Genomic DNA, 12,268 nt, shown 5'->3' on the forward strand with positions numbered 1-12,268 from the left:
GAAGGGAAGAAAGAAGAAAAGAATTGAAAGGAAATAATAGAAAAACAAGAGCACGCTTGCCTCCTGAAGTGATACCGTTTGGTCTCTCCCTCAGAAGAGTGCCCTCAGTCTGGTAGCCTTGACTGCTACGGACCAGAAATTTCAATAGTGGTTGCAAGCAGAGAGAGGCTCGGCGGTGAAGGCTTAAGCCCTCTCCCCACATAGTTGGGACCTGTTCCAAGAGAGGCTCCAATGAAGGCTTTAGATCTTTCCCCCCGTAGCCAGGAGCCTTTTCTGCTCTCAGCCAGGGAAGGCTGAGCTCAGATAAAAGTTTTTTTGTAATTAAAAAAAAAATAAAATAGTACAGCTGTGAGAGGAAAGCAGGAGAAAGGGTCCGTTAACTCAGCGTTCGACTATCCCGCTCACATCTCTGAGGAGTTCTGTGAAATGAGGTGGTAGCGCAGGCTCGAAAGGTTGGATAGCCGTGTGGCTAGGCCCTGCACCAGGCTTCTCCCTTTTTGGTGCGTAATAGGCCGCAAGGGGTTTTGTGCCTTTTCTCATGGTGGGCCATTGGCCGCTCCTCTGCACTGAGTTGTGCGATCAAGCAGTGCTAAGCACCCAGTTGGGCGCATGTACTTTCGCACACACTTTTTTGTATGCATCCATTTTGGGTGTGGGTTTTATATGCGCAAAATCTAGGCACTTACAAACATGGTACCTGTAGCAAAGAAGCCTAAGCACCTACCCAATTGTGTTGCATGCCACATCAACATGTCTTTTTGGAACGAAACAGCTATATAGCGCCACTTGCCTCCTAAGGGATACAGTGCGGTCCCTCCCTCCGTCAAGTGCTTCAGTCCGATAGCCTTGAGGAGCCTAGCCCTAGTGTGCAATTAACGATTGCAGGCTGAGAGAAGTTTGGTGGTGTGCGCTTATCTCACTTCCCCCATAGCCAGAACTCGTTCCTGCTCTCAGCCATGTAGAGCTGAGGTCAGGCAAATTTTTTTTTTTTTTTTAATAAAAACAATCATGGGCTAGCCCTCTCACATCTTTCAGGAGTTCCATGAGCTGAGCAGCCATTTGGCTATTTATTTTTTATTTAAAATCTTTTCTATACCGTCGTTAAGCTAGTTGCCGTCACAACGGTTCACAATAAGGCACATAATTTCAAACTAAGTGTGTTAAATTATATTAACTAAACAGGTGCCATCAAATACTGTAACATAGTTTCATATTAAATATTACTTAATGGTTATGATAAGTCATGTCTACTTTAAATATATTGGCTATAAGATAAATTAACACTTAAGTCTGGTCCTCTGTTGTTGCAATCTAATAAAGGTAAAATAAAATATACACACACACACACAATTCGAGTAAGCTGATGTGTGTGTGTATGTATGTGTGTGTTCTTCTGACCGCATCATACAATTCCCTGGATTCTACTCTTCATTCTCTTTGTGGTATGCTTGCTTAAATAGCCATGTTTTTTTTTAACTTTTTCTGAATGCTTTGATGACTCTTTGTGTTCTGATTTCTAAAGGCATGGTGATCCATATTATAGGTCCTGCTAGGGATAGGGCCCTATCCCTTACTTGAGTTAGTCTGGCTGTTTTTATTGAGGGAATAGTTAGAAGGGCTTTGTTTGCTGATCTCAAGTTTCTATTAGGGACGTGTACGTGAAGAGCTGTGTTCAGCCATTCTGCCTTTTCGTCGTGTATTAATTTATGTATGGTGCATAGAGTCTTGTATTGAATTCTTTGTTCAATGGGTAGCCAGTGTAGTTCAATTAGGGTTTTGGTGATATGGTCTCTTTTACTTTTACCAGTTAAAATTCTTGCAGCTGTGTTTTGTAATACCTGAAGTGGTCTTATCTTGGTGTGGGGTAATCCTACTAGAAGGGCATTACAGTAATCAGTGCTTGAAAAAATTAATGCTTGTAGTACTGATCGGAAGTCATTTGGTGTTAATAGTGGTTTAAGTCTGAGAGTCATAAGTGTGGCGTAACCTTCCCTTACTTTTAGAGATATATGTTGTTTCATACTTAGTTCCGTATCGATAATCACTCCAAGGTTTCGACTTTCTCAGCTAGTTGTATTTTTTGGTTGCTATTGATTGTGATTGGGTTTTGAATGATTGTGATGTTTTTTCGTTCAAGATATAGGAATTCTGTTTTCTCTGTTAATAACTAATTCCATTTGGTTTAGGAGCTGTTTTATTATATCTAGATATATGTTGGCTAAGGTTAATGTTTTCTCAATTGAGTCATTAATTGGAAGTATTAATTGAATATCATCAGCGTATATGTAGCTAGGCCCCGCTCACAGGCTTCTCCCTTTTTGAGTGTAGGAAGCAAAGAGTTTGTGTGCTTTTTGTGCTGCAGGCCACTCGGCACATGCCTGTACGCCCGTTTGTGCATCTTGCTTAGATGCCTTGGTTTATTGGGTGCCCAGATTGGGCGTGCAGCCTAGGCACAAATACTGATGCATATTTGTGTGTGCATACTTTGTGAGCCCATTTTGAGCGCAGGTTTTATGCACACATATTCCAAGCGCGAGCTTTGACCGTCCTACATGCTTACAACTATAGCACCCACGGCAAAGAAGCCTAAGCACTTATCTATTTATGCTGCATGCCACTTCAGGGTCATTCTGCTGCCACTTTCTTTAAGCCTGTATCAGCGTTACCTGGATGCTTGGGACGATTTCCCCCCTTCCAGTAGGTATACCTCCCTTGATTGATCCACGGAGTTTACTAAACACCAAAGAAACGTGAAACAGCTTAATAAAAATATACTACAAACAAACTTCGAAATTTCCATATCTGCACCCGCTGAATACATATATACTTTCTTCTTTAATGATTCTTTTAGTTCTTGCTTTATGCTAGTTATATTAGTATGTGATGCAATATTATATGATTTGTAGCATACAGACTATTTTCTAGTAGAAACAAATCATTCTCTTCATACTATTAGTTTAAGTATAGTATTTCCTCCTTATGCAATGTAATTTCTAGTTTAAGACTAAAATTATGAAAGTATTACATTTGTAATTTAACCATAGAACTAGATAATTTCTATTGTAATTCAGTTTTAATGTTATTGGTTGATTAGCTAGTGAATGCTTGTGGGAGTATCATTTACATTAATTAGGAATCTAGAGGGACACACAACTATGCACTACACCTGATAAATACCAAGGTTAGTGGTTAGGACACAATTTTAAGTTCCTTTGTTATGGCTCATCATCGAAGACTGGTTGATGTGCCACCTTTACCATTGAAGGTGACACAAGAGGGAAATGATATAATAATTCAGAACTTTGGCTCATTTAGCCATTCCCAGAATACTCACCTGGCTGATTCACACTGACACTGCTGAGATATAGTGAACTTCTGACCACCTCAGACTCAAGAATGTGGAAGATCTGGGAAACTTGTAGGCTCTGCAAAGCCTATAATTAAAGGCCAGGAGGGCATCAATGGCAATATTTAAATCATAATACAAGGAAGCTTGGTTCTCACAGAAACCAAAATACAAGTTTGTTTCTCACAGATTCCTATCTCACTGACAGGAGCCAGGTGAACTGAAGATTCCCGGAGGTTACAGCTTTAATGAAAGGTCTGGCACCAGCAACAGAATTCAGGCCCACTATCTATTCAGAACACAGACTTACTATCTATTTACAAAACACAGAAGATCAAAAGGAGATCAGAAGAAACAAAGTGCATCAAAGCCATGTTGATAAAGGAACTTTTATGGTGGGAGGAGATTGTTTTCAGGATAGACAAGTTTAGTTTATGACATTGACAAATTGGTGAAGGATTTTCTCACAAGCATTTTCTATGTATAGTTGAAAGTATAAAATAACAGTGTGTACTAGATATTACAAGACACAGCGTTGCTATGCCCATCTTGAAGGATAGCTCCTGTTCTTCCAAAGATATGAAATATTAAAAATTATATTTGTTCTAAAATTCTGAGTCATATCTTTGTTTGAAAATGTGCTGACAAGCGCCTTATTAAAGTCTAATATTTAGACAACGGGCCGAGATGTCAGGAGCTACTAGCTCTCAGGACATCAGGTTCAAGCCTGTGGGGCCTGGAATGGACCTTTCTTTCAGGGCTATTCTTTTGTATCGGCAGTGCCTAAGCAGCTTGGTTGGTGCATTGCAAGTCCTTCCCTGCCTGGCTCCGCGGCCAAGCGCCCTGACACAATACTGCCTGTCTAAGCTCGAATTCAGATGAATCAAAATGATGTTGATAGTGATGGGGAACATTTCCACACCTTTGCAGCCAAATCAAACTCTGCTCTGTTTCTTTCTTAAAAATGAGTTGCTGAGTTTGGTCTCTTAAGCACGGAAAACCCTTGGAGTGGCTAGGACTGGCTTCTTGGGAATGCAAAAATGTTCCTCTTTTGGTACCCTATGCAAGGCTTCTTGTTTCTTTCCCCTCCGGGTTGCACTCCAGGAGTTGACTGATCTGGAATGGAGTGCACCACAGGTGTCCTTTACAGGAGGATACGTCTTGGCAGATTTATACCCCTTGGATCCGCAGACCAAAAAGTGTATTATTTGCGTTTCCCTAGAGCGGATACCTTGGTGTGTTCTGTCACAAACCGTACCACCATCCTGGTAGAGGGAGGTGTGGCACTAAAGGATGCTCAGGATAGGAGAAATGAGGCTATTCTAAAGCAAAGTCTTTGAGGCATTTTTGGCTTATAGAGAGATTCTTCCCAGAGGTCCCGTCCCTTCCGCAGACCTCAGTCCTTTCACCCTCAAGGACCTTGAAAGGATATGGACTCTGGAGGTGGAGCCCCTCGGTCTTCCAATAAAGGTTTGCAGGCTCACGTGTTGGTTCAGGAGATAGATGGGATCTATCCCGTTTTTACCATGGGTAGCTCCAAATTACTTCGGATCAATGTTTCTTGACGCTTCTTGGGACGGGTATGCTCTAGATTTTCTTTGCATTCCTCCGGATGTCTTTATGGTCTCTCTAACTCCACTCAGCAGAGAGTAGAAGTGGCAGCGATGTTACAATGGATGTTGAACCTCAAAAGCAGTGATTCCTGTTCTCGAATTGCAGAGATATGCATTTATTTGGTCATGCCTAAGAAAGAAGGCTCATTGCAGCCCTGGATGTCCATTCCCATCCATTGGGAACATCAGCAGTCAGTTTTGCTATTCTGGATTGCCTTTACCAGTTTCAGGTTTTGCCTTCAGGCTAGCCATGTTTCCCGGGACTTTTTCCTAGCTCATAGCGGTGGTAGCAGCGGCTCTATACAAGTACCGTATTCTAGTTATCCCATCTCTGGACGGCTGGTTGATTTGTACCAAAACCATGGAAGAGTCTTCACACTTCCTGCAGGGTGGTTCCCTATTACAGGAACTAGGCTTGGTGATGAAATCTGGCCTAGAGTGATTTGCAGTCGTCTCAGACCCTGGAGTATTTTGAGGTTCAGTTACAAGGCGGGGAAGAGTATTCCTGCTGCAGTCTCGTATCCACACCTTAATGCTGCGACTTCAATCCCTGTGGAACCCTGTTTGTCCTACTGGGGGGGTCTTATCTACAGGTCCGGGGGTTAATGGCTGCCGCATTAGAAATGGCTCACTGAGTATAGGCACATATGCGCCCTTTTCAGCGCCCACTGATTTCCTTTTGGAGTCCAGTCGAAGACCTAGTCAGTGAGACTGTTCCACCCATTAGAGGTGAGATTACAGTTGGAATCGTGTTTACAGGTGGATCTTATGAAAGGAATTTCCCTGACAACACCGGACTGGTCAGTACTCATGTCAGATGTGAGCATCTGAGACTCGGGGATGGGGGGGGGGGGGCTCACTGTTGGTGTAAGGGTTGGTGGTACAATGGTTGGTGGTGAAATGCAGCACAGCAGTGGTGGAACATCAACAACCTAGAAGCACGAGCGGTTCGGTTGACATGCCAGCAATTCGCCAAGAGGCTAGAGCAGCTTCCCCTAAACATATCAGCCTCTCTTATGGCCAGAAAGAACAATATCAGAGCCAATTCCTTCAATCAGGAGAAACATGGAACTAAGAGAATGGGAGCTGGCAGATGAGACCTTCTGCTCCTGGTGAACCACTGGGGCCTATTAGATCTAGGCTTGTTTGTGAACTTCAACAACGCGCAGGCGGAACCCAAAAGCGATGGGCATCAATGCTTTTCTTCAGGAATGGCCATGCAGTGGGCCTTTTCTCCGTATGACCTGGAAGCGGTCCAACTTCGGACTGTGCCTTCCTTTTTTGGCCTAAAGTGGTTTCAGAGTTTCATTTGAATCATTCCTTTTATCTGTCTGCCTTGTACAGGGACAGAGGTGAAGTTGAGTACCACCTTTGCGTTCTTTCGACATCAAATATTCTTTATGGCACTGTTAGGAGGTGACTAAGGTTGTTTGGAAGTCTGCTTGTCTGGTTTGCTTCATGGTGGAGGTAACTAAGGAGCACAGGCAACGCTTGCTCGCTGGATTAAGGAAGTCTTTACAACAGCCTATGTGGCTACTGAAGTTGCCTTACTGAGACAGATTAGACCGCAATCCAAGTGGGCTCAGGCGGTATCATGGGCAGAAAGGAAAATTAGTTCTTACCTGTTAATTTTCGTTCCTGTAGTACCACGGATCAGTCCAGACTGTGGATTGAGCCTCCTTTCCAGCAGGTGGAGACAGACTAAAACTGAAAGGATATCCTATATGAGGACAGAGCCTATCCTGTAACCCTTCAGTATAACGAATGTCAAAGCAGAAAATAACAAAACCAGAGTAGGATCAAGCAAGTAACCATAAAGCTCAATGGAGCAGATGTAGAACAATGTAATAGATATGGTATGACTAACCGCTCTTGCATATACTTGGTGCTGGGCAACCAAGGCTTCCGGTGTATTTGCTCAGTATTCATGCACAAAAAAGATGTGTGGAAATCTACAAATCTACGAATCTGCAAGAGAAACAAGCTTCGAGAGGACAGAAAAAAGACAAACAGGGAAGGGTGTCTGGACTGATCCGTGGTACTACAGGAACGAAAATTAACAGGTAAGAACTAATTTTCCTTTCCCTGTAGGTACCCAGATCAGTCCAGACTGTGGGTTGTACCAAAGCTTCCCTAAACCGGGTGGGACCGAGACAGTCCCGCTCGAAGCACTTGTAGCCCAAAAGAACCAAGAAGCGGAGCTTGCACATCCAGACGGTAGTGACGAGCAAAAGTATGCAAGGACATCCAAGTGGCGGCACTGCAAATCTCCTGCGGAGGGACCGATTGACTATCCTCCCAGGAAGTAGTTTGAGAACGCAGTGAATGAGCCGTAAGTCCCTCGGGAATCGCCCGTCCTCGACAAAGAGAGGCCAAGGAGATTGCTTCCTTCAACCACCACGTGATAGTGGTCTTAGAAGCCGGCGTACCCCGAATGGGCCCACTCCAGAGGACAAAAGATGAACCAAGACCCGAAAGCCATGGGTAACCTGGAGATAGTGAAGTAGAACTCATATAGTATCAAGTTTACGGAAATCATCCCCAGTCGCACAGGAAAACGCAGGGAGTTCTGCCGACAGGTTGACATGGAGGTTAGAAGAACCTTCACTAAGAAGGAAGGGCCCATCATGAGGGATACCCCGGAATCGGAAAATTGCAAAACAAAAGGTTCCAGACAGGACAGCGTGTGGATCACCGAGATCCGACGAGCATAAGAGATAGAGATCAGAAAGACAGTCTTAAGCGTAAGAGCTTTCAAGGTAGCGCGACGGAGAGGTTCGAACAGAGCCGCACAGAGAGCCCGAAGGATCAGACAAAAACTCCCCGACAGGCAAGCGGCCGAGAAGGTGGACGTAGATGCTTGACGCCCTTCAGGCACCAATCACATCCGGGTGGCCCATTCAGTGATGACATTCTACCCGACCCAGGAGAGAGCCGAGAGGGGAGAAGATCTTCTTGGGGAAGAGAGGACTAACGAGATCTGGGCGGAGAGTGCTGAGATACCTGACTCCGCACAAACAGCTTCAAACATGTTCCAGATACGTGTGTACGCCAGGGAAGTCCACTGTTTCCGGGCCCGCAACAAGGTGAAGATGACCTCCTCCTAATAGCCATTGCGCCTTAGGCGTCATCTTTCACAAACCAGGCCGCTAGACAGGAGCGATCGGCCTGGTCGAAAAATACAGGTCCTTGACGAAGGAGCAGAGGAAAATGGCGTAGCCGTAGAGGTCCGTCCGGCGGTAGGTTGAGAAAATCCGCGAATCATGGCCTGCGCAGCCACTCTGGTGCTACCAGAACCACGGGACCCCAGTGGAGTTCCATTCTTCTGAGAACTTTCCCAACCAGGGGCCACGGGGGGGGAACGACACACGTACAGAAGGACGTCCGCCGGCCAAGGAGAGCCAAAGCATCTATGCCCTCCGAGCCGTGTTCCCTCCAGCGGCGGAAGAACCAATTTGCCTTGGCATAGCAAAGGGTCGCCATGAGGCCCAGGTAGTGGGGGACCACCTGTGGGGGAGAAAGACACAGAATATTGGTCTGCTGCTGTAGTTAAGTATTAAAAGCACTGGAAGCACTTTTAAACTTAAGCCTGTTTCTGTGTCACTTTTTTTTTTTTTTGTAAATAAACTGAGCACAGCAGCGTAACATTAAGACCCTTCGGCAGCCAGCAGGGGGGAGATGAGCCCTGGACAGACTCGGTCCCCACACCTGGAAGAGGTAACGGACACAGGCTATGCACTGCACAAGGGGCAAAGCCCCCCTGAGTCCGGCAAGAGCCAGGAGACGGAACAGTCTCCTGAAGAAAAAATCCACAACTTCCTGACTAAACTTTTTAACTTTATTTTAAAAGGAAGAAAACAACTTCAAAATCCCTAAGGAATAAGTACTTGCTTGATCCCAGAAGGAAGGAAGAGAAAGAAGGCAGCCGAATGCGCAGGAAAAAAGCTCACAAACACATTGCCGCGGCCTACCATGCAACGCACAGGAAAAAGCCTAACAGTGGGGTCTAGGCTTTTTCCTGGTGGGTTGAGCACCCAGGCTGCTCAACCCACCAGGCTGTCCAGTTCCCTTAACTCCCACAGGAGCAGGAACGAATGTCAGAATGGCGGGCCAAGCACAGAGACCGGAGGAAGTCCTACAACCACCCCTCTATTCTGTCTGACTTTTTTTTTTTTTTTTTTTAAACTTACCTGAGCAAGTATATGATTCTATTTATTACATCTCTGGCATGTGGACTGTCCTCAAAAGCTCATGCCTCAAATTGGTTAGTCTATAATGTGCCACCTGCCTCTTGTCATTTATGATTTTATTTTGTTGACTTCTAATGTCTTATTTAATATATGGAGTGTTGTATACTGATATTTATGGCATAGCAGGAGAGTTTAGAGTGATAAGCACTAAGTACAGATGTGAGTTTATGTGATGGAGCATTAAAGAGGGGAATGGAAGTGAAAAGATGCTTAGGCAAGAATAAAAGACATGATATACATGTTGTGAAAGCTATGGTGGGTATTAAGATCAGGACCAAGTGGTTTTAAATAAAATGAGTGCCATGCTCACTTGTGGAAAATCAGCACTGTCTCTTTAAAAACAGCTATTGCCAATTGCCATAGTAAACTATAGCCAGTAGATTTTGTATAGCAGGTTTTTATCATTTGCCATGAGAAGGAAACGTGAAAGAATAAAATGGCAGCAGATGTTTTATGCAGGTTTTCAATTTCTATGAGGGAAAAAAGTCTTGAAAAATGGATTCCAAAAGCTATAAAAAGAAAGTATGGAGATGTTCCAGGCAAAGTGCTAAGGGCTGAATCCAGGTGTTGGTCTGGACCTGAGTATCAGGCAGTGGTGACTTCTCATTGGCACACCTGCTTAAGTCTCATGGCAAACTGATTGGGAAACACAATTCTACATTGACAGTGAATTAAAGCAACCACTTAGAATTGGTATAGTAAATACATATGTGCTGCTGACTCAGCTTGCTGGCATCATTTTAATCACAGTAAGGAAAAATGTATTGAAAATACAACTCTTTCTTACAAAATATGAGCCCAATGGTGTGAATTAAAGCTGTGTGCTGAAATTCAGCACACATTTTTTTAACGCACACATTAACACAATTTTTAATTCCTGATGCAGTGAGCTAAAGATATGCTAATATGCTGGGAATTTTAAAAGTGTGCTACCTGACAAATTGCACACAAACCAGCATTAAAATGTGCACTCGGTCTTTTGCATAGGCCACGTACACCTGTTAACTCAGGAAAGATCTGGGCACAGAGAACTGCAGTAACAGTACAGGTCTGGCTCTCTCTCACCACTAACAATGAGTACCAACAGCTCTGGCACTTCTCCCCGATGCCAGATTTATCTGGCTAACTAGCGACTTTTACAGATAAGTCTTACCTAGCTAACTTTCTTACAGGCTGATACAGTAAAAATCGCGGGAGAGCGCCCACTCTCCTGTGCGAGCGATTCAGTAATTTATTTAAATTAGGACACTAGCGCGTCCCTAGTGCCTCTTTTTGGACAGGAGCAGCGGCTGCCAGCGAGTTTGACAGCAGACGCTCAATTTTGCCGGTGTCAGTTCTCGAGCCCGCTGACAGCCACAGGTTCGGAAACCGGATGCCGGCAAAATTGAGCTTCCGGTTTTCAACCCGCGTGCTGCTTTTAAATTTTTTTTTTATTATTATTATTTACTTTTTTTTTTTAACTTTTGGGACCTCCGACTTAATATCGCCATGATATTAAGTCGGAGGGTGCACAGAAAAGCAGTTTTTACTGCTTTTCTGTACACTTCTCCGGCACAGACAGAAATTAACGCTGCACATTTTACTTACTGTATCGCGCAGGAATAACTAATAGGGCCGTCAACATAGATTTGCATGTTGCGGGCACTATTAGTCTTTGGGGGGGGGGGGTTGGACGCACAATGTACTGTATCAGCCTGTTAGATGGGTATGTTTCAATACTGAAGTCATAATTGTGTGTTTTTATTTGTTAATCTTTATTTCTGAACATTCAAGTGGACTAACATGGCAACCATGCTACTTTATCCTAGAATCTGTGGGTGAAAAAAAGGTAAAGAAGTTCTTGGAAGACAGGGCTGAACAAACAAAGGTAAAGAAGTTCTTGGAAGACAGGGCTGAACAAAGCAAAATCATCAGGGCTGATAACACACTGGATGGAAAACACTATTCTCTATTCAAAGTGAATGGGGCAAGTCCCAGCACCACAAGCTCCTGATCAGCCTTACAGACTAATACTAGCACTAGAAGCTTTATTCACAAGAAACTTTATTCACCAAGGTGAAATAAAGTGGGGTGATCAAATTTGCAGATGACACACAGAATTTTTAAGAGTAATTAAATCACAAGCAGATTGTGATAAAATGTAGAAGAACCGTGTGAGACTGGAAAATTGGACGTCCAAATGGCAGATGAAATTTAATGTGGACAAGTGCAAGGTGATTCATACAGGGAAAAATAACCCATACTGTAGTTACATTCCATATGTAGGAGTTACCACCCAGGAAAAAGATCTGGACACACAATTAAGCTCTAGAATTCATTGCTAGAGGATGTGGTTAAGGCAGTTAGTGTAGCTGAGTTTAAAAAAGGTTTTAATAAGCTCCTGGAGAAGTCCATAAATTGTTTTTAATCAATAGGGTACAGCCTCTGCTTGTTGCCAGGATTTGTAGCATAGGATCTATTTAATGTTTGGGTACTTGCCAAGATTTTGTGACATGGATTGGCTACTGTTGGAAACAGCATACTGGGTTTGATGGACCCTTGGTCTGACCTACTATGGTACATCTTATGTAAGAGTAAAATTTCCAGCATTAAGAGTACATAAATTAAGCCTACACTACTCTCTGCATTGAAGGGGTAATAGCTAATACTTTCATTACCATTACATTTACAAGGGAAGGCCGCTAACCTGTATGCACATTTTTGTGCAAACAGTTTATGTGGATTTTTTTAAACAAAATTGCACACGTGAGATCTGTGGAGGCAGAAAAGTGGGCCAGTCCTTGCCCGAAGAAGTCTCCTAGTTTAAAGGACATTACTGTAATCACTAGTACACTCCTCCTTAATCAAACCCCCAAAAGATCTACTTTTACACTAAATAAGCATAAACGAATTCTAACAAAGTTGCAGAAAGCTTCCCTCGCCCTCTCTGCATTCCTGAAACCCTCGGGCAGCAGAATAAAAGCTGAGCCTGCGTCCAATTATGAGATTCAGTTCCTATCTGCCAAGTTTTGCAGGCTGTCAAAAATCTCAGAATTCTTTAATCCTGAAGCCCCGCATCC

At 43.7% G+C, this 12,268-nt stretch overlaps 1 protein-coding gene across 5 annotated transcripts in view; it reads right to left on the reverse strand.

Annotated features, from left to right (window-relative positions):
- The window catches only part of XRCC4 (X-ray repair cross complementing 4), a 607,418-nt gene that overhangs the window by 594,773 nt on the left and 377 nt on the right, over positions 1-12,268 (reverse strand). For 3 of the 5 annotated variants that reach the window (XM_029573821.1, XM_029573838.1, XM_029573857.1), the window contains exon 2: positions 2,667-2,733. The exons of the other annotated variants lie outside the window; for them this stretch is intronic. The gene's annotated coding sequence lies outside the window, so the exon portion shown is untranslated. The remainder of the gene's footprint in view (positions 1-2,666; positions 2,734-12,268) is intronic. 5 annotated transcript variants of the gene reach the window in all.

Source organism: Rhinatrema bivittatum, chromosome 1 (genome assembly GCF_901001135.1).
Source record: "Rhinatrema bivittatum chromosome 1, aRhiBiv1.1, whole genome shotgun sequence".
In the NCBI taxonomy this organism is placed as follows: domain Eukaryota; kingdom Metazoa; phylum Chordata; class Amphibia; order Gymnophiona; family Rhinatrematidae; genus Rhinatrema; species Rhinatrema bivittatum.